General features: G+C 43.6%; 1 protein-coding gene across 38 annotated transcripts in view; it reads right to left on the bottom strand.

The window, feature by feature from the left end:
• LOC144323933 (uncharacterized) overlaps positions 1-26,841 on the bottom strand; it is a 114,252-nt gene that overhangs the window by 31,259 nt on the left and 56,152 nt on the right. For 4 of the 38 annotated variants that reach the window (XR_013389320.1, XR_013389307.1, XR_013389310.1 and 1 more), the window contains one exon: positions 25,511-26,754. The exons of 31 other annotated variants lie outside the window; for them this stretch is intronic. The gene's annotated coding sequence lies outside the window, so the exon portion shown is untranslated. Of the gene's footprint in view, positions 1-25,510; positions 26,755-26,841 lie in introns of those variants that run through there. 3 more of the 38 variants (XR_013389312.1, XR_013389315.1, XR_013389318.1) reach the window with 1 other exon arrangement.

The raw sequence follows: 26,841 nt of genomic DNA, 5'->3' as shown, positions 1-26,841 counted from the left end.
CCCATAAAACAACAGTTATAGACAGACATTGGTTTCTTTGACATTAATGAGGGTGCAAAAGCTTTTGATCCTTAAAAAAAAAAAAAAAGCTCTCAAAAAGGTGAAATAAAATCTAAAATCCAATTACCAATTACCTAATTAAAAAATATCCAAACTGCAGTACTGAAATTTTTTTAAGCTGGCTTTTATGGGCCTAAAATATAAAGCTTTATGTAAACTGTCCCTTTTAGACATGACATTTTCATTAACATCACTGTGATATATAACTAATAAAAATAAGTGTAATTATAGCAGCATTTAGAAAATAATTTCGAGGGGCACCTGGGTGGCTGGCTCAGTTGGTTGAGCATCTGCCTTTGGCTCAGGTAGTGATCCCGGAGTCCTGGGATCGAGTCCTACATTCAGCTCCCCGCTCAGCAGGAAGTCTGTTTTTCCCTCTCCCTCTCCCTCTGCCACCCCCCTGCTTGTGTGCTCTCCATCTCCTTCTCTCTCTCTCTCTCTCTCTCTCTCTCTCTCTCTCTTTCTGTCTCTCTCAAATAAATAAAACCTTTTAAAAAATATAAAATAATTATAAGACAGCATTTTGTGATTGAGCTTGTGCTACACCCTTTTATTCTCATGTCTACCTACTTGTAGCTTCTCAAAAAAAAAAAAAAATGGGGATCACAAATACCAGAGAGTACAAGATAATTCTCATGCTTTATATTTGTACATTATGTTCCATGTTGTTTTTCGTTCATTTATGACTAGCTCTTTAGGCATGTCTCTAGGCATGTCATATTAGGAATGGAATTGATTACATCTATAAATAAAGCATTGATAAAAATGACCTTAAGTTTTAAAGTATGCTTGACTTTAAAAATAAAATTCCTATCTTACCAAATTTCTGCTAGGCCTGTTATAATCCTGTTTTGTCTTATTGTTTGATTTTTTCTTTCGCCCCAGTAACTATGGATATGCTTAACACCTGCATCTAAGTCCATGGACTCAGAAAATACCCAAAATGAGAAGGTAATATCGGCATCCAGGGGAATGTCTAGTTCCAGTTACTGTTGTTTTAATATTGTCTCAGTGGTAAGTCGCCATACTGAGCAGTTTAACAGAAAAGAAAAAGATTTCAGAATGAGGTTTTTGGGGAATGCACAGGAGGTTACTTAGGGATTTGAGAAGAGATTAAAAAAATAGGGAAGAATCCAAAGGAAAATCAGAGAGAAGTTCTATAAATAGAGAGCTAGGTGAACACATAAGAATAGAGTCATGTTCTCTTAAACAAAACTCAGAATAATGAGTGCTAGAGGATCCAATATGTTTTAAATATTACTATATCACAATATATAACATATTGACTAAAGTGTTCACCCACAGTTTTGCTGAAGACTCGTTTTTGTCAGAGAGCTGAAGATTGGGAAGAAATATTTAACAAGATCCAGGAACTATATAAAGATGGGCATAAATATACCACATTAACAAAATACAGGACAAAAATTAATGATTTTCTCAATTGATACAGAGAAGCATTTGAAAAAAAAAATCAGCATACTTTCCTGATGAAAAAATTAAATTAGCAAAGAAAGAAACTACCCCAACATAATAAAGTCCATATATGAAAAGCTCACAGCTCAATGGTTAAAGACTGAAAACATTTCATCTAACATTAGGAAAAAGAGAAGGATACCCTGTCTCACAATTTCTATTCAACATAGTACTGGAAGTACTACCCAGAGCAATCAGGCAAGAAAAAAAAAATAAAAGCATATAAATTAGAAAAGAAAAGTAAAATTATCTCTGTTCACAGATGACATGATCTTACATGTAAAACACTTTAAAGATGGGACATCTGGGTGGTTCAGCAGTTGAGCATCTGCCTTTGGCTCACGACGCAATTTGGGGTCCAGAGATCAAGTCCCACATTAGATTCCCTGAAGGAGCCTGCTTCTCCCTCTGCCTATGTCTCTGCCTATCTCTCTGTGTCTTTCATGAATAAATAAATAAAATATTTTCAAAAAAGAAAACCTTAAAGACTACACACACACACACACACACACACACACACACTCAGACTATTAGGACCAATAAACAAATTCAGCAAAGTGGTGGGATACAAAATCAACACACAAAAATCAGTTGTGTTTCTATACACTAACAATGAACTACCCAAAAAAGAAATTAAGAAGACAATCTCATCTATAATAGAATCAAAAAGAATTAAATACTTAGGAATAAGCCCAATCAAGGAGGTTAAAGACTTGTACACTGAAAATTATAAAATACTGTTGAAAGAAATTAAAAACACAAATAAATGAAAAGATATCCCACATTCATGAATTGGAAGATGATATTGGTAAGAGGTCAATACTATCCAAAACAATCTACCAATTCAACCCAATTCCTACCAAATCCCAAAAGCATTACTTAAATTTTTAGAAATCCTAAAATCCAGATGGAAATTCAATGGATCTCAAATAGCCTAAACCAACAAAGTTGGTGGATTCTCATTTCCTGATTTCAAGACTATTACAAAGCTATAGTAATAGTGCGGTACTGGCAAAAAGACCGACATAGAGAAAAATGGAATAGAATAAAAAGCCCAGAAATAAACTCTGTGTACATGGTCAAATGATCTTTAACAAGGGTGCCTAGAGCACTCATTGTAGAAATAAGTTTCTTCAACAAATGGTGATGGGAAAACTGGATATCCAAATGCAAAATTAGGAAGCTGGACCCTTGTTTTACAACATATACAAAAATTAGCCCAAGATGGATTAAAGACCTAAATCTAAGAGCTCAAACTATAAGACTACCAGAATAAAACATAGAGGAAAAGCTTTATGACATTGGATTTCGCAATGCTTCTTTGGATATGACACCAAAAACATAGATAACAAAAACAAAAATAGACAAATGGGACTACATTTAGCATTGGGACTACATCAAACTTTAAAACTTCTCCACATTAAAGGAAACAATCAACAGAGTGAAAAGTAAGACTAAAGATGGGAAAAATATTTATAAATCATAAATATCTGATAAGGAGTTAATAGCTAGAATACATAAGGAACTCAACAACAATTATATTGCACACCCGAAATTAATATTACACTGTGTATTAGTTAACTAACTGGATTTGCTTGGATGGCTCAGTTGATTGTCAGACTTGTGATTTTGGCTCAGCCCATGATCTCAGGGTTGTGAGATGGAGCCCCACATCAGGCTCTGTGCTCAGTGGATGGAGTCTATTTCTCTCCCTCTGTTCTTCCCCCAACTTGCACGAGTGCGTGCTCATGCTCTCTCTCTCTCTCTCTCTCAAATAAATAAATCTTTAAAAAATAACCCAAATAAAAAATTAACAAGGACTTAAATAAACATTTCTTTGAAGAAGACTTGCAAATGGCCAACCAAGCATACGAAAAAATGTTTAACACTATGCATCTTCAGAGAAATGTGAATCAAAACTGCAATGGGATATTGTCTCATGCCCCATAGGATGGCCACTATCAAAACAAAGCAAAATCAAACAAAAAATACAGAAAATAGCAAGGATTGGTGAAGATGTGGAGAAATTGGGATCCTTGTGTATTAGTAATGGGATTGTAGAACAGACCGATCACTATGGAAAAGAGTATGGAGGTGCCTCAAAAAATTAACACTACGATGAGATATCACCTCACACCCATTAAGTGGGCTACTATCAAGAAAAGAGAAATTAATAAGTGTTGGCAAAGAACTCCTGTGCACTCTTGATGAGACTATAAAATGGTCCAGACATAACGGAAAACAATACGGCAGTTCCTCAAAAAATTATATAATCTAGCTATCCCACTTCCAGGTATAAATTCAAAAGACTGCAAAGCAGGATCTCAAAGAGATATTTGCACACCCATGTTCATGGCAACATTATTCACAATAGCCAAGAAGTGGAAGAAACCCACGTGTCTATCAAAAGATGAATAGATAAAGAAAATATGATATGTACATACAATGAAATATTATTATTCAACCTTATAAAAGGAGGAAATCCTATCACATGCTACAACATAGGTAAACCTTAAGGACATGACACCAGGTGAAATAAGCCAGTCACAAAAAGACAAATACTGTATGACTCCACTTATACGAGGGACCTAAAGTAATCAAATTCATAGAAACAGATATTAAAATGGCAGTTACTAGGGGACTGGCAAAGGGGGGGAAATGGAGTTATCGCTTAATGGGTATAGAATTTCAGATTTGCAAGTTCTGGAGATCTGTTTCACAATAATGTGAATATACTTAACGCTACTGAATTATCTGATTAAAAATGGTTGAGGGTAAATCTTATATTATGTTTTCTACCATAATAAAAAAATGTGCTTAATTTTTAATTCCTTTAGAAAGAGGAGAGGAAGTGCAGTAGAAAGAAAGCCCAAAACAAAAGTTCATTTGTGAGGATACATGGGGGACAGGATAAATGGGGAACTAAGAGATTTTTGAGACAGAGGGAGGAAAGTCAGCAGGAAAAAAAAAATGTTTCCAGAGATACAGAAAAAAAAGCATATTGATGAAATTAAGTCTCAGAGCAAGCTATGACCCCCAGTGGGGACTAGCTGAGCTGACTAGAGAAACTGCTGGACATGACATTAAAACTTTTCTTACCCAATAGTCTCAGTTGCCTATTTGAACAAGTCAGTGAGATTATCCGCCAAAGCAGAACCCTGGCTCCCCTCATCACTTCTCCCAGTTAGGAAGAGAAACAACCTGCATATGAATTGAGATGTTTCTTTAGATCCCAAACCAAAGCAAGCAATGGAAGAGTTCTCCTGATTGATACTACTCCAAGATAACATTTGTGTCATTCATTCACTCAACAAGTCTTTCCTCTGTGCTGGGCACTATTCTAGAAGCTGAGGACAGAAGAGATAGAACAGTGTCAGGATAACTGCGCCCAAGAGACTTGCATCTCAGAGGCACCCATCAGTTGTGCTCTGTGCATCATCACACAGATCCAGCTCGAGTTGTGTGTCTCTGCATCCTTGCTTTTCCAACTCCTTGAGACGTTGGACCAATCCTATAAGACCATCCATCCATGGATCCATCCATCTGCCCACTCCAGCGTTTGTCCAGATGTAACAAGTCCAAGTCCAAGATGGGTAAGGAAGCAGGGTACTTCCAAACCGGGGCTGTTCCCACAAAGCAGAGGAGAGGAGCTGGATCTGCCCACGTGGCTTAGGAATTGGTTGGCCAAGTATGAGTTCTAATTGAGAAACAGCACTTGAGAGAGAACACAAGTATAGCTTCAAGAGCAGGGGGAAGACTTAGAAGTAAGGGGAGGGTGTGAAAGAAACTCCAAGAGACAAACTCGTTCAAGTCACTTGCAGCAGCACCTTGTTTCCTGGGCTCACAGCAGCCCAGTGGGCAGCTTGGACCCGACAGAGCACTAGGGAAGGAAACCTTGCCTGGAACACGTGTTTGCAGTGCCCCTGAGGCCTCTCAAAGTTAGACTTTTCCCCTCTGGTCTACCAGTCATGGGACATGACAGGCAAATATTGGCACTTCTATTTTTTAATGCCATCATTTTGAATTTTCACATTTATGTAAATTTTATAAAGTATATCATCTATTAGTATAATCACAGAGGCACACAACAGATAGGTAGGTAAGTAGATGGCGGCTAGATAGATAGATAGACAGGTATGTATTGGAAGCCTAAACTCAAAATATTTTCATGATAAGGATAAGCAATTAAAAAGTTCACTGGTCACTGCTCTTAGGCAACCCCTCCTGTATAAGTAGGACGTAGAGCCCATGCATCTGGGCATACCACTGCCTTTTGTATCAGACCAACTGGACAGAAGGAGTGGGGAGAAAATGTGAAGAGTGGGCAGGTAGGGACGTAGTTACCAAGTGACACTAATTCCAAAGGACCATAAGAGGTGGACAAGGCCCAAGAAGAACTCAAAAAGGAAGATGAGAATTTCCAAAGTGTTGAGTAATGATTATCAAGCTTGATGCCAAACCGCAAGTTTTATCAGATGTCTCTGCAGTTGCCCCTGGCATCCACAGCCATGCTGCTCCAGTTGGAAGATAAAAGAGTCCTACAGGTAGAAAGGTTTTATCCTCAGAGGGATGGTTTCTGTCTTCACTTGGTTTATTAATTCCCTGAATCTGTCTTAAAAGGGAACTGAACCCCTCTAGGTAGCTGGGGCATGGGACCATCCTCAGCTAGATGCTAGGCTCTTTGTACTGCACACTCACAGGCACAAACAGATGCATGTATACATGCATACAGGAGTGCACACACACACACACACACACACACATAAGCCCACGGTCCTAAAACATGGATTTGTATATTTCAAGTCTTACATGTTAATTGTAACGTCTCTGGTAGAAATAAATACATAACATGTTTAAAGGTATGTAATAGCCATCACGTTTACAAGGTTGGCAATGGGGTGCATTGTTTTACACCGTAATGGATGGGTTAAGAAGATTGGTTTCTTAAGAAAAGATGAAGACAACCATAAATACAGGCTTGATTTTAAAAAGAATACTTAGAATCTATAGCAATGTCGAAAATGCTACCTTACCTGCAGTGGCTCCTTGAAAAAACATCATATGGATATATCACACCTTATTTTATCAAATTCTACTGGGTGGAGGAACTAGGGAGCTGATGGGCAAGGGTACAAAGTTTCAATTTTGCAAAATAAATTCTGGAGATCTACCATACAGCACAATGCCTACAGCTAACAATTCTCTATTGCACACTTAAAGCTTATTAAGAGGGTAGATATTACTTTAAGTGATCTCACCACAAAAAAATAAAATAATAACAATAATAATAAAGGGTTTGGGAGGAAACTATAGGTTGTGGCTGTGGCCACGATCCTAATGTTGGTAATGGCTTCATGAGTATACTTGTCCTCAAACTCATCAAGCTGTATAAACCAAATATGCAAAGATTTTATATGTCAGCTTCCATAAAGTGGGCTTAAAAAAGCCTGCTTAATGAACACAGGGTGGTGTATGGTAATGTTGAATCACTTTATTGTACACCTGAAACTAATATACTGTATGTTAACTAACTGGAATTTAAATAAAAACCTTTAAATTGTTTAAATCATATAAATTTAAAAATAAAATAAAATAATAAAATAAAATAAAATAAAATAAAATAAAATAATAAAATAAAATAACCTGCTGCTGAAAACTAAGATGGTCTCCAAGTTTTCACTGCAGCAAAGACCATCTTTTATTTTTTCTATTTCTGTTGTTTACATGCTAATTTTGACTCGTGGGATCCACAAAGAACTTCTTTATGTTGTTCTTCTATATTCTAAATGTCCAGGATGTCAGGTTACTGGCATTATTTACAAAAGGTATTTACATTTACAAATGTGATCTATTCCACCAGGTTTTCCTCCAAAAATACTGACCCCAAGAAGGTATCACAAAGCCTTTTTCCCCTCACCCTTATCTTTGTCAGTCAGATAAATACCAACAAAAATGACATCTTATTTACACCAATGTTGCACTGACGTTAATCATTTGCAGAGTTGAACACTCATAGTATCATGTTTACTGCCCATTTGCATTCACTGCATTATTACTAGTTCGTATATTTCCCCCTTATTTATTTTGTTCTGTTCAGATTCTCATTCATTTTTTTCTACTCTTAGAGACATGAACCATTTGTCTATAATAAAAAAAAATTTTCCAAGGTTAATTTTGTTCTATCTTTCAAGCTTTACTTACATTACTTTTCTAACACAGAAGTCATACATTTTAGCCAAAGTTATCAAATTTTAGCTAAGTTAATCAATTTTTTACCTTCAGTGTCCCTTTTCAAAGCTTAAAAGGGACTTTGTGCTACAAACTTACTAAGGTAGTTACCAATGTTTTTTTTCTGATACTTTTATATATTTTTATTCATTTAAATATTTTATTCCTCTGGAATTTATTTCAGAGAAGTAGAAGGGGATTCAGTTTCATGATTTCTACATGGTGGGGTCTCAATAAGACATGCTCAACACCCTCTATGGGCTAATTCATCTCCTCCCAGCTGACCTGAAAAGCTACCTTAATCATATGTTTATGTCCCTTTCTTAGCTTCCAGGCTTTTCCATGACCTGCTTATTTCTGCACTAGCACTACATCTTATGGCTAATATAGCTCCAGGACATATGTACTATGTTGTAGGGCAAGTCTTCCCCCACAACCCACCTTTTCCACAATAGTCATAGCCTTTCTATTTGTTCATCCAGCTGAACTTGTGAATTATGTCATGAGAAAAAATAAACTATGTTGAAACTTCAGAATTTCCATATGCAGGACTAATAACAAAGTTTCCCCCAAAATATTATTTAGAACAGGAATCAGCAATTTTTTTTTTTCTGCAAAGGGTCATAGAGTGAAAATTTTAGTCTTTGCAGGCCGTACGGTCTGTCATGATTACTCGACTCTGGTGTGAAAGTGCAAAAGCAGCCACAGATAGTCTGTAAGTAAAGGGATGGGACTGTGCCTGTGAAAACTCCATTCCAAAAACAGGCAGAGATACAGTGGAATATTACTCAATCATCAAAAGGAATGAACTATTAAAACCTGCTACTGCATAGAAGAGCCCTAAAAATAATGTGAAATGAAAGAAGCCAGACACAAAAGGTCACATATTTTATGATTCCATCGATATGAAATATTCAGAATAAGTATCCATGTGGACAGAAATCAGATTAGCTGTTGCCAGGCACTAGAGAGGGAGAGGGAACTGGGGAGTAATTGATAGGTATGGTGTGTTTTTCTGGGGTAATAAAAAAGGTTTTGAAATTAGAGACAGGTAGTGGTTGTATATCACTGTGAATTGGAGTAAACGCCACTGAGTCTTACACTTTAAAATGGTTAATTTCATGTTATGTAAATTTCACCAATAAACAAAACACTATACACTAAGAAAAGCCCCTCTCCCAGGCAGCATGCGGGTATGTACAGCAAGGGGAAAACGCGAGAAACAGGCAGATGCTCCTCCTACTTGGTGCTAAGGGGGTCCACTGCTGAGAAGTGCCTGTGAGATGAGAGAGGACTCCCTAGAAGATGTGGGGGTGATTAAAGACACAAGGATGAAAGTCAACACATCCCCAGCAGCAGCAGGGTTGAGGGACGGGTTGTAGGGTTCATCCCTGAAACTCCTATCCACACAGATTCCAAGCTCTGCTGCACGTAGGGATCACCTGGCATCTTTTAAAAAACTCCTGATGCCAGACTCCTACCCCCCAAAATTCTGACTTAATTGATATGAAATGCATCAGGATTTTGAAAAGGTGCCTGGACATGTGGTCACGTTAGGGAATCACTGGCCTACAGACAAGGTGATGGGCTCCCCTGACATCTCCCTTGCGCTATGCGACCAAGTCAGAAACCTACCAGACTTCACTTGTGAATCCCCTGGGGGATAGTAGACATCACAGATGCCTGGTCCCATCCCCCGACTTTCTGATTTTTCAAAAGCCCCTGGACTCAGGGGCTTTTGAAAGCTTCCCAGGTGATCCGAAAGGCAGCCATGCCAGGTACCCTGCACTAAACAGTTTCCAAAACATCTCTGAAAATAAGAATCTGTTGGAACCCTTTTTAAAAACAGAAAAAAAGAGAATAGGATGGAAGGATGGATTCCCACCACCCACCCCAGACCTGCTGATTCAGGGAAGCTCCCTGGCAATGAAGGAGTTTAGCAAGGGTCCAGGTTAATTCTTAACAGTAAAATTTGGGGAATCCTGCACTAAGAATAGAAGAGAGGGGGAGAAGGGAGGGAGAGAGAACCTCCTTCTCTACATTCACACCTGAGAGAGCCTGGGGTAGCAAAGGAAGTCTGAGGCATGATCTCCGACCCCCACAGAGGACTCTCCCTGGTACAGCAGCCTGAAAACTCAAACTCACATTACCCTACACACTGTGGATTCCTTACAGTCTTCACAAGCATTATCTCCTGTGAACAGTTAGGCTGGAAAGGCTCCTCCTACTCCAGAGCTCAGAGCACCCGACGGACTATCATTCGCTGCCCTGGTTAGTGGGGCACCCAGAATGATACCCATTTAATTTTGCCTCCCACACCAGTGCTCTTTCCATAAACGGTGATTCTTGGAGCCAGAGTCCACTGCATGGAACCCTGCACTCCTTCTAAATAATTTGTGGGGTTGAAATGGGCATCAAAGAGAAACCAACAGGGGGGAAAGAAAGCACCTAAGAGTAGATGCTTGAGAGCGGTGGCCTCTGGGTGATGATCAGGAGACAGACAGACAGGAAGCAGAGGGACCGGCCCCTCCCCACCCGGGCCTCCCCTAAGTGTCTGCCTTCCTCCTGCTCCCCCACACAGCACAGCACCCACTGAGGCATCCAGCCTGTTTAGGTGAAAGTAAAATGCGAGATGGGAAGGATGAGATCTGAGCCCAGGGTCAGCAATCCGAGGCTTACCCTGCTCTCTGAAGGCCCCACCACCACCACCACCCAGCATTCATTTATTCAAACACTGCAGAACCGTGCACCCTGAGCCAGGCTGTGCTGGGCACCCAGTGCTGAGCAAACCAGACCAGTCCCTGAGCCTCACTTAGCCTACTGTTTGAGGCCTTACCGTTCCAAGTTGCTGCATCACCTGAGAGCTGTCAGAAAAGCGAGGTCGCAACACCACTATCCCCTCAACCTACTGAACTAGTCTCTATTTTAAATGTGATTCCAGGCGATATGATGGCCATTGCCAGGAATGGGAGCCAGGCCATGGACTTCAAGAAATGCAGTGTGAGCTCCCTTCCCTTGGCTTCCATGGGAGTCGGTACTGGAGAGAAGAGCTCTCCAGCTCCAAGGGATGTTAGAGTCCACTTCAAAAGATCTCCTCCTTTGGTAAGCAATGAACTCGGAACCCAAAGAGGTCACATGACTTCTAAGGAAAGAGCCAGGACCTGAACTGAGGATTCTACTCTCAGGTGCCATGCGCCTGTCACAGGGCTAAAGAAAGCAAGTCAGGCAACAGTGTCTGTAGGAGGAAAGGGGCAAAAACAAAACAGGATGGCAGGGAGCCACACCATGGCAGATTCTGAGGGGTTTCTCAAAAACTGTTAGGAGGCAGATCATTTCTGTAGCCCATTTTCAAGTCTGCTTTTGATCCAAATAAAGGAACACTGACCTCCTTTGGCTTCCCAGCATGAATGCGCTTTTTTATTTTAAGGTGATGCTCTGGTCCATGACACCTACCGAGGCACAAGAAGATGGCCATCAGGTATTACCCCATCTGTGTTTTTCCAGCAGGGCTCAATAGGTGAACCCCCCGAGTCTCAGACACCCTCACAATACCTGCACCAAGGTCCTCATCACCTTTGGCTAGATTGCATGAAACAAGCAATATGCTCTCTGTTAGGATGTGTGTAAATGACCACGCCCTACACGGAGGTGTGCTACCCAAGCAAGCTTACCCACCGGAAGCCCCTGTGACATCTAAGCAGCTGAACAAAGATCATCAAGGAAGCTGACAGCTCTCTACTCCTCCTCTCCACTCACTGGAAGCATCCGGCCCTGGGCCACTCTAAAACTCAAACTTAAATCAACTTGAAAGACACCCCCCCTGCCCAAGAACCAGAACATTTTGTCAAAAACCAGATAGATGAAAAATGAACACACATAGCCACCACCCCTCGAGTATCAGAACACAGCTTTCTGAGCTGAGGGAGCGGAAGACTGGCAGATCTGAGCCAGGGGCATGTGATGGGCCTGTTGCTTCTTTTTCTTCCCATCCCAGTGATAAATAATCGATTTGAGAGAGCTGATACAAAGAGACAAGAGTGAAAAGTGGGCATGACACATTTACCAGAAGGATTTTTCCTGGGCTTCTTAAGTATAGTGCCTGGAGTTTTTTCAATCATATTAAAAGTAGAAGGGAACACCTGCTTCATGTTACCCGACCACAGTTCGGAAGTATGATTAGGTGGCTCATGCACTATCAGGAAGAAAAAATGTATATATCATGGGAGAGAACGGCTTGACAAGTTAACAAAAATTTTATATTGTTTCCAATTTAGAAACAGAGAGACAGACACCAAATCGCAGGAGGATAGAAATACTCCTTTTCTAGTTGAATTCTCAATAAAAGGCTCTGGAATGCAGTTTCTGACATCAGAACAGAAAAGTATTTTTAGGATGGATTTTTTTTTAACCCTCTCCCTGAAAGACGAGATTTTTGTAATCACAACTTAACTGCATGCCTGCCAATCATGATGACTTAAGTAGAAATAGTATTTGCTGGCTTCACGAGCTGGTGTTTCCATTGAAGCAAATGGAGTTGAGGATTTGTGACTTGATCTAATGGCAATGGCTTTCCAATAGACATGCACAGAATCATTGATCAGCGTGCCCTCTCCTTGTTTGCACTGGAACACCGTTCAATTTACACCAATTAAAGAATGCTTGGTTTGGGTATTGAAGAATAATTAAGGGATGCAAATCCCCAAGGGCTTCTAAAGATGACATCTGACCAGAATGTTGATTACGGCATGAAGGCAGCGTTAGTATTTGAATAGTTTGACTGATATACAAAATCATTACAACGTCCCTCCAGGAAGAGTGACATTAGGTCAATGTATGTACTTGCCTGGTCACCCTAAACAAATTTGACAAGTCTAATTTTAAGTAATTGCTCAGAGTTGAGTGGCCGCCTCTGTCCCCACAAGGGCAGCTGTCTGGACCACATCTTGTAATTGAGATGTGTCTTTAAACTATATGTGTCAACCCAACATGCAAATGTGCTCTCGCGAAAGGTCAAGGGTTGGTGAGGCTCCGGTGAATCATTTTCCAGTCAAATTTCACCGTGAAAACTTTACTGTAGTTATTAGTCAACTCATAGGCTAATTCTACTTCACTCCTTATAGGAGAGATTACATGTCCTCATGGTGTTGGACTCTACAGTTCAGGTGGAGACCATCTCAGAATGTGTCCTCTGGACCAGCCGCAGCAGCATCTGACAACTTGTCAGTAATGCAAAGTCTTGGGCCCAACCCCAGGCCTGCTGGATCAGAGACCGTGGGGGTGAGGTCCTGTCATAAATGCTTTAATAAGATCCTGGTGGTCTAAAGCCCGCTAGGGTTTGAGAACCACTGATCGAGCCCACCAATTCACCCTACCAATGATGAGAGTTAGGTAAGTTGCCTAAGGTTGCACAGCTCAAATGACAATGGAGGCTAGAGTGGATCATCTTGTGTTCGACACATTTAATTTCTGACTTTTATCATTCAGGGAAATTTTGCAAATGGCTTGCTGCCCTGTTCTTTGTTCTCTTATGTAGCCCTCCACTGATTCCTGAGAATGTGGGCAGGATCTGTCCTAGCAGATGACTGGTTCTCCTCCTTCTCCTGGACACCAGAGAGGGAGCCTCGTGGCCCCAACAGTAGCGTACAGCCATTGGACTTAGTTATTAGGAGGAGCACTGTCTGAGCCAGAAATTTAATTGCCAGTGTGAGAGCCTTGAGAGGTACCTACTTCTGTCCATGGAGATCACGGATGGACGTATAGATGCTGAGTCTCCACCGCCCCACGTCCCTGAACAACTATGATGAGCAGAGCTCCCTGCTGACCCCCACTGGATGTATAGTGAGAGCAACAAACTAATGTGTCAAGCTGCTGATACTTGGGGGATGTTTGTTACTACTTTATAACCCAGCATATCACAGGACCCTTCGGGACTGCGGAGCAGCCCCCTTGCACTCAAAGTGAGCCATGGGGAGGACAGAGAAGCAGACAAAAAAAAAAAAAAAGGCGTCTTCTCTGCTTAGAATATAATTAAATATAGTGATATTTCCAGGAGGATACAAGGATGGGCATCAAATTTGAGTTACTACCCAGAAAACAGATTTCCAGATTCGATTGTCTTTTACAAAGCATTGCGTCCTTTGCCATTTTATCCCAATCTGACCACCCTCGAGCTGCAAGGAGCTTATTTACTTAACTGCCAGCAAGTTACCCAGAGCAAAACTGAATCTGGAGGGCGGTTTGGTTCACAGGGGCTCCTTCTCCCAGTGCCTCACCCAGCAGCTCAGCAAGTGCAAAGCAAAAGGTCTCTCCAGTGTGTGCAGGCTCCCAGCAGATGGATAAAGCCCGTTCACGTTGCATGCCCCCCTCTCTCTCCCGCTCCCTGTTCTTTTCTTCCCCGACAGCCTCACCACCCAGGTGAGCCTGTGCACCCAGCTCCCCACCTGCCCCTTCCACCCCCCACCCCCTTTGCCTTTCCGCCTGGGTCGCTCCGCAGCAGCAGCAGCAGCAGCAGCAGCAGCAGCAGCAGCGGCAACGCTGAGCCTTTCAGGCCGGCGTCCCGGGGCTCCCGTGCGGGGCGGGGGTAAGATGTGCCTCTGAATGGGGAGGAGTAGACAGGGTGGATTAATGGCAGCGGCAGAAGAGTGATACAGCCCGAGCAGAACAAAACGAGGGCGACCCGGACAAAACAAAGCGCCACAATAGATCATTTCTGAAAAGTCATCCGGGCAGCTTTGAAACCCAGGGCTGTGTGTTCCAGGGCAGTTTCACATCCACGGGCTTTCAAGACACATGAATGGAAGAGGAACAGTAACTCTTTTTCATACCTCTTTTCAGGGGTCTTGTCGGCACAGAAGGATTTACCATTCAATTCCCATACTTTTATGTGGGAAATTAGGAATTTGCCCCTTAAAAAAGAAATTGCCTTTTAAACTCTCATAAATTGTGGCGACTTTATAGATTTACCAAAATTTCTTCCTCTTTCTCCTCCTTTTGCTTCTATTTCACTTTTAAAAATACTCATAAACACACACACATACACACACGCACACACACACCACAAACATTTCCATCCTCTCCACCTTTCTCAGGGACACTTTTATTCAGAAAATCTCCAACCAAAGGGACAGTTCCTCTTTCCGGGCCCCATACGGCGCGGGGGTTTCGTTCTCAACTAGGTCTTCATTTGGCCACATTTCATCACAGACCCAACTGCTGTTCGGAATAAAAGGACCCATCCCGGAAAATATTAATCACTGTACGTTTGCAAAGGTGGCAAGGGTTGGGCCAAGTTGGTGGAAAGGTCAGAAGCGAAATAAAATAAAATAAGACGTCCGCTCATTCACGGACCCAGCAGGCATTTACTGGGCAGCCACTGGTGCGACCAGCCCCACTGAATTGTCAGTGCAATTGATTGTGTTTGCAATTGATGCAAAACAATCAAGTTTTACTGGAGGAGAGCTCAAGAAAATGTCCCCAACGGGAACGGCCCCACCGCGATTTTCACAGTGGCCGCATGGATCTGGCTCCTTTTCTCAGAAGCCCGCAGTGTTTGGCCACGTTAATCTCATTAACCTTCCCTATCAGTTTCAACAGGACAGAAATGAAGACTTGAGAACGTAGAGTCCCTGGTCTGAGACTCAGGCTGGGACAAGTCAAGCTTTGGCTCTGAGCCAGTACATTTGATCTGACTCCCCAGGCCTCTTCCAGGCCCCCCCCTTTTTTTTTTGGAGCAGAGTAAGAAAGCACCCGCAAGGAAGCCTTGCCATAGGAAATCCAGCCATGTCTGACCCTGCATCCCTCTTCCCTCCTCCTGCCCCCCAGGAGAGCCCGGTTCCAAGGCCGATTCTGGGAGCAGCTGTACAGACAGCAGCCATTCTCCAGGGGCATTCAAGCGTACCCCGGTTCCCTCGGAGAATCCTTTGGGGTAAGAGATGGGAAGGGATGGGGGGCAGGGAAGAGAAAGGAAGGTTTTCCTCCCCAGCAGGTCTGTAAGGCGAGCCTGGGACACACTAACCATTTCCTGATGTGCAGAAGCTGAAACTTGCACTTCTTTTCTTGTTAGATTTCTTAGATACGCACACACAAAATAAAAAAACCTCACCCAACAAAAGAGGGCCTCACAATATGCTTAATTTGGTCTCTTTCAGATTCCAATATCACTTGTCTGTCCTCCTCCCCCTTCAAAAACAGGATAAACAATGATGTCCTATTTCTGAAGACAATTGTTAAACTCAGAAATGTGCAGTATGTAAGTGTGTCAAATCCACACACTGTACACCTGAACTTACACAATGTTATAAGCCAGTTATATCTCCATGAGGCTGGGGAAAAATAAAACCTGAGAAAGAACACCCAGTAATAACTGCATTGACATCTGCAAGTCTGGGAACTATATCATTTCCTTCCTGAAAGAACCTGCTTGTGAATAGTTATTTCAAAAGGAGTCAGGATATTGCTCTTTAAGAGGCAAAATCTCACTCAGAAAAATTAATATTTGAAGGAAATGATGGATCTTAAATCCAGCCTTCACTGGCTTGAGAAAAAACAGGTAGCTTTAATGGTCTACAAAGTTTTATAAATTAAAATGTGCCGGTTTCCTTCTTCACTGTCTCTAAACCAGGAGTAGAAATTCCAAAGGCCAGGATACAGAAGCTCTCAAAAGTCCCACCATGATAACAACTCCTACACCCCCCAGAAACGGCAAAGTTCAGTATCTCTGGGGAGACTCCCTTTTCAACAACCTTACCCACACCCCCAAACTACAAATATTGAGAGGATGACAGTGCCTCTAAACTCAAAACCAGCATTTCCCAGCCTGTTTGGAATTGACAGCATATTGCTTACGAAATCCTCTTCCAACTTAATGCTTAAAACTACTGGCTTGTACTTATTTTTTTTAAGGAGTCTCTGCAATCAACATGGAGCCCGAACTCACAACCTCAACATCAAGAGTCACATGCTCTACTGGCTGAGCCAGGCAGGCGCCCCTGTACTTATTATTTTTCCTGATTTCAAATATTATATGATTAAAGAAATTCTTTTGTGATTTTTTTTTAAATATCCTCTGTGCTGCATTTTTCATCAATGTGAATGCAATTTTTTCTTTTATAACCAGTCTCCATCCCCACTGCTAGGACCATTATAGGCTGTGCCAGCTGTAGGAATTCTTACCTTTTCACAGTCTTTTGTCTATAAAGCACTAAAAGATGATCTTAAACAGCAATCGGGTGCACTCCCCCTCCTCCCACACACACAGACACCTCTCATTAAAACTTTTCAATAGGCAGTGGTACCCCAGCCTCCAGCCATGCTGCCGATAGGAATTGTGTCTGTCTGTCGTCCACTCTCATTCTTGTCTCCCGTTCCTTGTGCTTATAAAGTTCTTCCTTATCTGGGGCCTTTGCACATGCTCCCATCCACTCAGAAGGCTGCGCCCCCCACTTTCTGCATGCCCAGCTTCCTGTCTTCCTTTTGGGCTCCACCGAAACACTCCCTCCACGTGGTGGCTTCCCCAGACCATGCTGTCTGGGGTGGCTTTCTCTTGCCCACTCACCTGTATTCCAAACCCAAGTGTATGTCCTTCACAACAAATATTCCATCTGTAGGTGTTTTCATTTTACACCCGTCTATGTGCTTTGTCTCTCTTCCCTGCTAGAATGGAGGCTCCCACATGACAGGAACACGACTCTTTTGCTACTTGAGCATTGCTGGTAGAGAATTGGTGCTCAGTAATATTTGTGAGAGGAAGGAAAGAAGGAAAAAAGGAGGAAAGACAAGATATTGACTTGAAATCATTTCCCTGCACTCTAGCCCCAAAATGTTCTATATTATTCAGGGTGAAAAACCTTAGTTCTTCTGTTAAACAGACCCCTGAATACAATGGCTCCTAGGATCGAACTGTATTCTCTTTCACGTTCTGGAGTTGGACAGTCCAGGCTGACAGGATGTTCTGTTTCACACAGTGACGAAGAGATCCAGATTTTTCCCTTTTTTTGTCCCAATCCCACAGGGCCCTGAGCATCTGCTTGGTTTAACGGGGTTGCCAGCACATCCAGGTTCCAGCCCATGGGAAGGGAGAGAGAGAGGAAGCCCAAGAAGAGCCAGTTGCAATGAAGACGTGAAACAAGTTGTGCACATCGCTTCTGCTCACATTTCATAGGCAATAAGTTAGTCTTAAGACCAGAAAGGAAGGTTGAGAAGTAGAGACTCTAGCTGAATGACTTCCATGTCCAGGGAGAAAAGAACAGATTTAGGGAAAAGAGCCATCTGCCACATGTTCTTCGACTCTTTTCTGAGTAGAAAACTTTCTGGGGCCTATCCCCGGGTAGCAGAACCTGTGGGTAGCCTGCCTTTGATTGGAGGAAGGAGAGCTCAGCCCCATCCCCCAGGACCCCCACTGCCACGAGGGAGCTGGTGGAGGGGGTGGCAGGCGTTGCAGCCACCTTGAGCACTGAGATGCCAACATGCTCAATCCTTCCCTTCTTCTTTGACTCCGAAACTCAGCGAACATCCAGATGGGTTTTTGTTTTCAAAAACAAAAATTTCCCATCCATTTCCTCACTCCCTGTGCCAGAAGATGCAAAATGCAATTGACCAGAGTACCTGCTGCTCTAACAGGAAGCAAGGGAAATAAAATAGGCAGACCTCTTTGGTGTCCCTGGGACAATTCTAGTGTGGCAGCTTCCTTCAATGTAATTTTGAGTAAATCATTTAATATCCGTAAGACTCATTTTGCTCATGTCCAAAAGGGGAGCTATAATACCTTGTCATGTGGTTATTGTTAGAATTAGCTCATGAACGTAAAGATTTTAGTTCTTCTTAAGAAATATCTGGCACCCGGGTGTTTATTTGTCCTTCATTCATTGGCTTTTCTCTTGCTAAATCTCAGCCTGATAAACTATCTCTCTTCCTCAACGGATACCTCGGGCCCACAGCCTTAACAGTCCAGTACACTTTGTCTCTCGTTCTCTCTCAATTCCTGTCCCACGCTTATTCACATTTTTTATTTAATGCCTTGTGCTATCCACTGATTGTTTCATCAGTATTTGTCCAGTCTCGCTGGCTGGATTGCAAGCTCCCTGAAAGCGGTAGATCCCAATGTAAGTTCCCGCAGCTCATGACATCTAACACAATGAGGGGATCACATAACACCAGTCACACAAACACTCAACAAACGCTCCACTGGGTTGCCGAAATAAAGATACCAGCAGATTGACGCTAGATCTACATGACCTTAGAAAAATAAATTAATTCAGCATATTAGTCCCAAATGTTAGTTGATTCGGGATTTCTTTTTCAAATAGTAAAACGTTCTGCTTCTGTGAACTGAATGACTAACTTAGTATCCTTGTGTGGAAGAAGCTGAAAGTGTTGCCGAAAATTTTATTGCACCCTGAAACTTCTGGTAACTCAGGATGCTGCCTTCTGGGTGGTGTTTATTCTCTGCCACAAACACCTGAATTACTGAAATTGAAATCCATCCAGATTCTGTTTGGGGTTCCAGCATTTTGTGGACTGGCACATGTGCCTGACAAAAATCTGGGGAATGCTTGGCCTTTCATTCCTCTGAGAATTATGCCATTTTCCAAGAAAAGCTAAATAGCTCATTCATGTTTCACCCTCTGTTCTTCCAGGCTGGTTTCCTGAGGATATTTTTTAGCCAGACTGGTGTGTGTGTGTGTGTGTGTGTGTGTGTGTGCACGCGCGCGCACACGCATGTTTTAAATAGGCTGCTAGAAACTGGGAATTTTAAACTAAAACTTATATTGAATGATTCTTGAGTACATTATCAGATGAAGAATATTATCCTTATTTCATCTATTTTAGACTTTTAAAAAAAGGGAACATATGAATGGCATTCAATCAGTGGCTTTTGTTGACGAATTCCCCCAGAGTATAACTTAAATCCACATGAAATCTCTCAGTACTGTTTCTGAGGGAAGCTAACTAATAAGTACCATCAGGTAACAAAGCTGTTATGCTTTTCTTTCTGCATCACGTTTATCAAGAGAAGCAGGGAACTTCTTATTTCAAGGGCTTTTTGTACAAGGAAACCTAATGCGGCCTTAACACGCACTGAAGTCTCTAGGGGGAGAAGTTACGAAGGAGCAAAGCTCCCTGACCGGACAGCATCCTTCAGGGTTTTCCAGCAGGACCGTGATAAGTATATAAACCACCCACAAATGTGGGGCACACTCCAGGCCATCTGAAGCCCTGGACCCTGTTTTCAAGAAGAGGAGGTGCCATGAACTGTGAAACACGGAGCCCAGACTCACTCCCCAAACCTGAGCAATAAGCTTAAATGCAGACAAGGAAAATACTTGGTTTGGCTGAAGTGGACAGTTCAGACCAGTGTGAACTGGGCTGGCCAAAGAGTCCAAAAATCTATAAAAGTTCTTTAGAAAACAAAAAGGCATTGGTCAACAGAGGTGGCCTGGCAGTGTGTAAATGTGTTCCCCTCAAAGCTAAAGTTGAAGCGTCCCTGAGTGCATCCAAAATGTTTGTTATACCTCCATATAAGACTAAGGTGAATTTTCCTAACTTCTCGGTTTTGTCTTCTCTAGGGTCAGCGTGAGCTTTTTCCCTAATTAGGAAATTTCATTAAATTACAAGCTTTAAATATATATGTATTATATATATTTATATATGTATTTCCTTCCTCAAAATGATGAAACCAGCAAGGCCTTCTAAGAGGACTCCGGAAGGAGCTCTTTATCACAGAGGAATAAAAGTACGTGGTAGGCAAGGGCACAGAGCAAAGGGTAGGGCTGTCGGGGATTCAAGGACCCCATCGCAGGGACCTATACTTTCCTGTAGGTTCTCAGGGGCTTGCTGAACTGGTCTAAGAGTGAGCGGGTCCCTGTGGCCCCCCCACACTACAGGCGGTGCTGAGTCATAGGGGAGCAACACAACCCGAAGTCTGAGGACATTTAGTCCAAAAGTGTGCAGGTGACAGCAAGCAATATAGCTGATGAATGGCATTGTTCCACGGCATTGTCTTCTAACCTACCCTGGCAGTCAGGGTCCCGGAGAGAAACAGAGGGCTCATTCAAATGGGGGCCTCTGGAGAGGCTACTGAAGGGTCTGTTTACAGAGGTGGCATTTGGGTCAAGAAAACCAAACCTTGGTGAGCAGATATCACCCCTGGGCTTGAAGCAGCACTGGGGAGGGGTGACTCCCACCAGACAGAAAAAATGATTGTGTCATTCTCGGGCCAGGAGGGGGCCTGACTGGCCATCAGTACCCTGACCTCACTCTCCTGTGCCTCAGTTTCCAGCTCCTGAACCCGCCAGACTGTGGGGGCAAAGAAGCCACTGATGCCACCTTCAGTGACCTACTTTCCCAGGACTCTCCACAGAGCAGGGTGGGAAAGGGGAGAGAGGGGGTCTAGAGGGCAGATGGGAAAAGTCTAACCCACATACTAGCTACTTTATTTTTAAATACTCATTTCCTACCTTCGACCTCCCCCCACTAGAATGTAAGCTCCCAGAGGGCAGGGATTTTAGCCGGTCTGTCCTCTCCCAAGTACCTGCACACAACTCAGGCACTCAGAGAGTATTTGTTGAATGGCTGAATAGAAGCAAAGAAGAAAAACCATCTGCCCAGTATTTAACAGCAAGTAAGTAATAAGACAAGCAGCATTTTATATAAGGTAAAAATAGTTCTTAACGGGGTGTTTCCCTACGGTAAACTGGTTCTTATTTTGGCCATTCTGCCCAAAGCAAAATATAGCCAACATACATAAGAAGGAAAATATGGTGGGGTATAAGATTTGCTGAAAAGATTATATTTATGCTTTGCTTGGAGTGAAGAAAAGTTTTGGGAAGCGGACCGAAGAATTTTAAATTGCCTTAAAGAAACACAAGAAATACATCTTTCCCCTAACTTTCAGACCTGTGGTCTAGGAAAGAGGGGACAGTTGCCAGAATTCTTAAAGAAACTCAGTGTTAAACAGTGAAAAGATGTCAGGTTGTGGGTTTCTTTGCCACGGGAGGCTTTAGAGACCAACATTGTCTGGATTTGATGACAGGTAATGACATTAACTAATTACAAAACTAATCACATTTGGAGCGGTGGAAGCTGAGATCATGATAAGCATAATCAAATCCCTGACTTCAGGGCTTCGGGAATCAGAGGATAAGTTTTCTCCCCTCGCAAAGCTTGACCAGATGCCTCTTGGAGGAGGCTTTTGTCTGAGTATTTTGGAAGATACTGATGTGAGTCGGAACCAGTATTCTGGATCGCAAAGCCCCAGTGGCTCGACTGGCACTAAGCGAGCGCACTACAGGGATGCCGTGTGTGTCTCCACTGGCTGAAGGGGGGACTTGTCCACCCCATCATTGTCAGGAGCTCCATCAAGGTAAGGGGATGACCGGTTGGGTCACGGTGGACAAATTCCAATCCGTGGGAGTCCTGGTGTCTTCCTCCACAAAGCAGAGGTTAAAATAGCAATCACCTTTGCCTCTGCAAATTGCCATGAGAATCCAGCAAAAGAGTTTACTCTGCCGATTATAAGCTGTTTTAAACATAACAAGTATTGCTAGCATTAATCCAAATTACGGGCCTGAATCTCTATAATGTGAATATCTCAATCATCAGTAAGGTGGAGAATCTTTCAAATAAAGAAGCGGACCGCCTTCTGGTGGCAGGAAGGCCTCCACCGCTCTCTCGCGCCCCTCTTGCTCTCTCTGGCCCCGTGGGAGGAAAGGGAAGAGGCGGGCCTCCATCAAAGCATTTCCAGCCCTCTAAGGAGACAACAGAGCAGTGGCCCTGGTCATTCTTCTCATCTGGTAACATTCCTTAAGCCCCAGTGTAAAACTTGAAAGGAAATGAAATCCTAAATGCAAACACTATCTCTCCGTCTCCTGGAAAACGTTCTACCTCTACGTTCCCTCTCCTACCAATTCACTCACCCTCAGTTAAAGCCGCCCTTTGAGTTAAACCTCACTTTTCAGAAACCAAGACATCACTTAAGAAAGAGAAAAACATTAAGAGATCCAGATTTCAATTAACTTTGCCATTGATTTTTGCATAATTCTGGGGGAGGCATTATTCTTTTGGTAAAGCAGGGGCAAAGAACTCTGAGATGAATGGAGGCTCTGATGACACCAGCAGACTAAAACACACGAAGTCCCGATCCCCAGGCCCGGCTGACCAGCAAAAATATTCAGAAAATGGCCCAGAAGAGAGACCTGCCGAGTTGCCCATAACAATGGAGACTCTGACACTCTGGTAAAAAGCCTTCAGCAAATAGCCTTTCCTTGCACATTTCCATTTTCATGTAATTTATGTTTGATGTTCCCACAACGGTGCGATTTTTCTAACCAATCAATAAAACAGATGATCCAACCTTGCTCTTTTCAAAGCTGCAACTGTTTGGTAATTGTGGAATACACACCGATCATAACAGGAGACCACTGGGTTCACACTGCTCACACCTGTGAACACACATGTGCACGCGCTACATAAATACAATAGAGTAAACCACTGATACAGATATAATTTTTAATGTGTTGTGTCATTGAATGTCTATCAGAGGAAAAAAGCCTGTGAAAATAGATTTAAAACAACAGGCAGTTTAATCAGATAAGTACACAGCATTTATCTCTGTCCTCTAGAAATATGATTTCGGCATAATGAATGAAGGGAAGGAGCTCATTGGAATACAGTCCTTCTGAGCAACAGAGTGAAACCAAATATCATGGAGAACATCATTCCCAGGGGGGCACTAGGGGGGGTTTGCTGGGATGAGGAGCAAGGCATCATCATCAGCCAAAGCAGGGAAACTGTTAGACTTGAGCAAAGGAAATACGGTGTAACCATAAATGATGCAATTAGGAATTTCATTTTTAAAGGTTTATTCCAACTCTACTTGACTTTCCAATGGGGAGTTCAAGCCTGCGATAGAACTCGGCAATCTCTGGAAGCGCCTACAGGAGTAGAACAGAAAGTTCTCTGCTACCTTTCTTGGGGCACCCGGGAGCCTCAGGCAGTTGAGCATCTATCTGACTCCTGATTTTGGCACAAGTCATGATCTCAGGGTCTGGAGACTGAGCCCCACGTTGGGCTCTGTGCTCAGCAGGGAATCTGTTTGGGGTTCTCTCTCCCCCTCTGCTCCTGCTGCATGCATGAAGAAGAAAAAGAAGAAGAGGAGGAGGAAGAAGGAAGAAAGAAGAAGAAGAAGAAGAAGAAAGAAGAAGAAGAAGAAGAAGAAGGAGGAGGAGGAGGAGGAGGAGGAGGAGGAGGAGGAGGAGGAGGAAGAAAGAAGAAGAAAAGAGAATCACCGTTCCAGGAAGTACAAGGGAGTGAACTGAAGCAAACGTCCTCCTCTCAAACAGAAGGCAGAGCATTCTATTCAGTAGCCACGTAGGCAGAGCTATAAACGTGAACTTGCTGCTCTCTGCTCTTGTCGGAAGGAAAGCATTAGATTTACATCTGATGATGTGGCTCTTCCCTAGGGATGCTGAGGGAACGAGGGGGCTTCAGGTGAGGAAGCCCGAGCCCAGGGCAGGGCAGATGGCAGCCCAGCAAGCTGATGCTCAGGGACTCACTGACTGTGTGCTATGCACCAGCCCGGTTCCCAGGGCTTCACCCCTCACCCAACCCTGTGAGCAGGTCCTGTCACCCACTGAGTTTTACAGATGATGCAGGGATACCTGAAGTGACTTGCCCAAGGTCACATGGTTACTAGGTGCTGGAGAAGCGCTCAACCAGCCAGCCAGCTCTGAGCGAACCGAGTAACCGCAGTGCTGCTGCTGCTCAAATGAGCTGCATTTAATTGAATGGAAAGTTGGAAAAGTGGCAGCCTTGAAAGGAGGCAGGAAACGATTTGGCTTAATTATAATCATCTCCAAAATCAAAACCGATTTGCTGAATTCTCCCCCTCCACCTCACAAGCCGTGCTCGGCAACACTTCCATGAGGACAGAGAGACGACAACACAGTCTCTCTGTAGCCCCTGCCTGAACCTCCAGGCTGAATCCACCTGCCAGGTGGAACCGGACCCAGCACTGAGAAGCACTTCAGAGACTGTGCGAGATAACCAGGGGCCCATCACAGACGTCAGCTCGAGATGCCGGGAACTCTGAACCCCACCACTCAGCCTTGTGTCACCCTATCCTGGGCCCCCCTGGAGGAGCGGAGGCAGGCTGACCCCAGGGCTCACCCAGTGTGACTCATCCATTTCAACCTTGCAGAGGGTTGCTACACCTTATCACAGGGCTGGTGCTAATCTCCATCCACAACTCAGGCATTAAAAAGATAAGTTTTTAATAACTTAATATCATGTCTATTTGGAGGCCTCATTCTTCCAAAGTGGCAGAAACTGAGTGATGGGATGTCCCCTTCACCTAAACCATGGCCACATTCTGGGGATTCTCAGTTCTAAGATGTGGTAGGGGAGAGGCTGGCAGTGTCTGATGGCAGGCGTCTATGCAGGCAGCCTCTGATTCTCTGATATGTCAGTCAGTCCCCCTTCCTCATCCTCACACATCTTTGGCCCAAGCTGTTCTGGACACCCTTGTGTTCCACCCTCCCAGCGCCTTTCAGGTGTCCAAGAGACCAAGGACAGATCTTCTCCTCCATGCCCCTTCCCCCACCATCATGGGTGCTAAATGTCCCCCAAGACTTGTTCTCTCCACTCTTTAGCTGGGCCTTATAGGTTTCTGCTCCCCCAAGGCTGTAGCAAAACAAAACAATATGCAGGGTAAGCCTTACATCTAGAAGGACTTCACAGAAACCCAACAACAGAGGCATGGCCAAATAGAAATTTATTGTCAGACACAACAAAACAATTGGGCTCAAAGGTGCAGTCAAGGAATGGGGGCAGGCTCTTGCTAGCCTCCAGCTGGGCCCTTGTTTCACAATGGCAGCTGTCCCCTGGGCATCACACGCCGGGTGAGCAGGACAAAGTCCTCCAGGAAAGAAGTGGCTACAATAGACTGTGGCCCGTGTTTCACACTGAGCAAGGGAGGCATCTGCCCATTCCAATCTGCAGCATGGTGGGAAGGTGAGCTTTTGGTGTCCTCCATTACAGGAGAAGCCAGTTAGGAGGAGCTTGAGGGTGTCAGCCCAAAGAATCCACCACGACCAGTGAAGACTTGTTTTTTCACTGTCGCTTCCCTCCTGCTGAAACAAGTAGGCACTGGCCTCATTGCTTGGATGATGTAAAAGTGAAAAGAAAAATACTAGTGGCCAAAGGTTGCTAATGCTTTAGAAGCTATTTCCCACCTCATTGGTTAAAGAGTACTTGGGTCTGGGTAGATGCCCAGAGGAAGTTCAATGCTACCGGCTCCCCTGCAGGACCGATTTGGTGACCTAGACATCTGAGACCTTCATTCAAACCCCTGCACTCCCAGGCTGCATGACGTCAGCCACAGCCTCTGTGCCTCCAACCCCACCCTGGCCTGGTGCAAGAGACACAGAAGGCACTTGGTGAATGGATATTGGGTAAAGAAAGGCTCAAGTCTGTGAACTGGGAAGGCTGGGTCAGAATGTGGCAGGGGTGATTCCTAACACGTAGGATACGAGACCCAGTCGCTGAGGGAGAACCACAGAGGCTGAGCCATTTAACGCCAGCTGCTACCCAGCTCCTTCCGGTGGTCTGGAAGGGTCAGTTCAGGGCTCAGTGCACCTGTAGAGGCCGAAGGACCCCCTCCCTCTCGAGTACAGCTTCAAAATCATTTTAACCACTACACAGAACAGCTGACCCTCCTGAGTCTCAACCTTAGGTCTGCTACACTACAACTTCAGGAAAGTTCTTTCAAACCAAATCTTCACCGTCTATCAGTAAAACAAAGACTGTAGGGTTACTGTGAAGATGGCAGGTAATGGATGTAAAGCCCCTGTCCGCTGGCCTTCTTAACCCATGGTAATAGCTCTTCTTGCAGAAGATGCTGGAGTCTTGGATTGCACCAGGAGCAGAACTCTACCTGCCCACCCAGGGCAGATCTCCTCCAGGCCAGGAGGTGCTCCAGAATTGGGTTTGGTGGGTTGGCTGTTGAGGAAGAAGGATGGTGTGAGGCAGGTTGGCTAACAACACCCTCCATTCTCGCATGGCCAAGTGGTATGGACCTGTAGGAAT

The sequence above is a fragment of the Canis aureus genome, chromosome 11, assembly GCF_053574225.1.
Source record: "Canis aureus isolate CA01 chromosome 11, VMU_Caureus_v.1.0, whole genome shotgun sequence".
Lineage (NCBI taxonomy): Eukaryota > Metazoa > Chordata > Mammalia > Carnivora > Canidae > Canis > Canis aureus.
The sequence above is the reverse complement of the archived record's forward strand: the minus strand, read 5'-3'. Positions and strand labels throughout refer to the sequence as shown.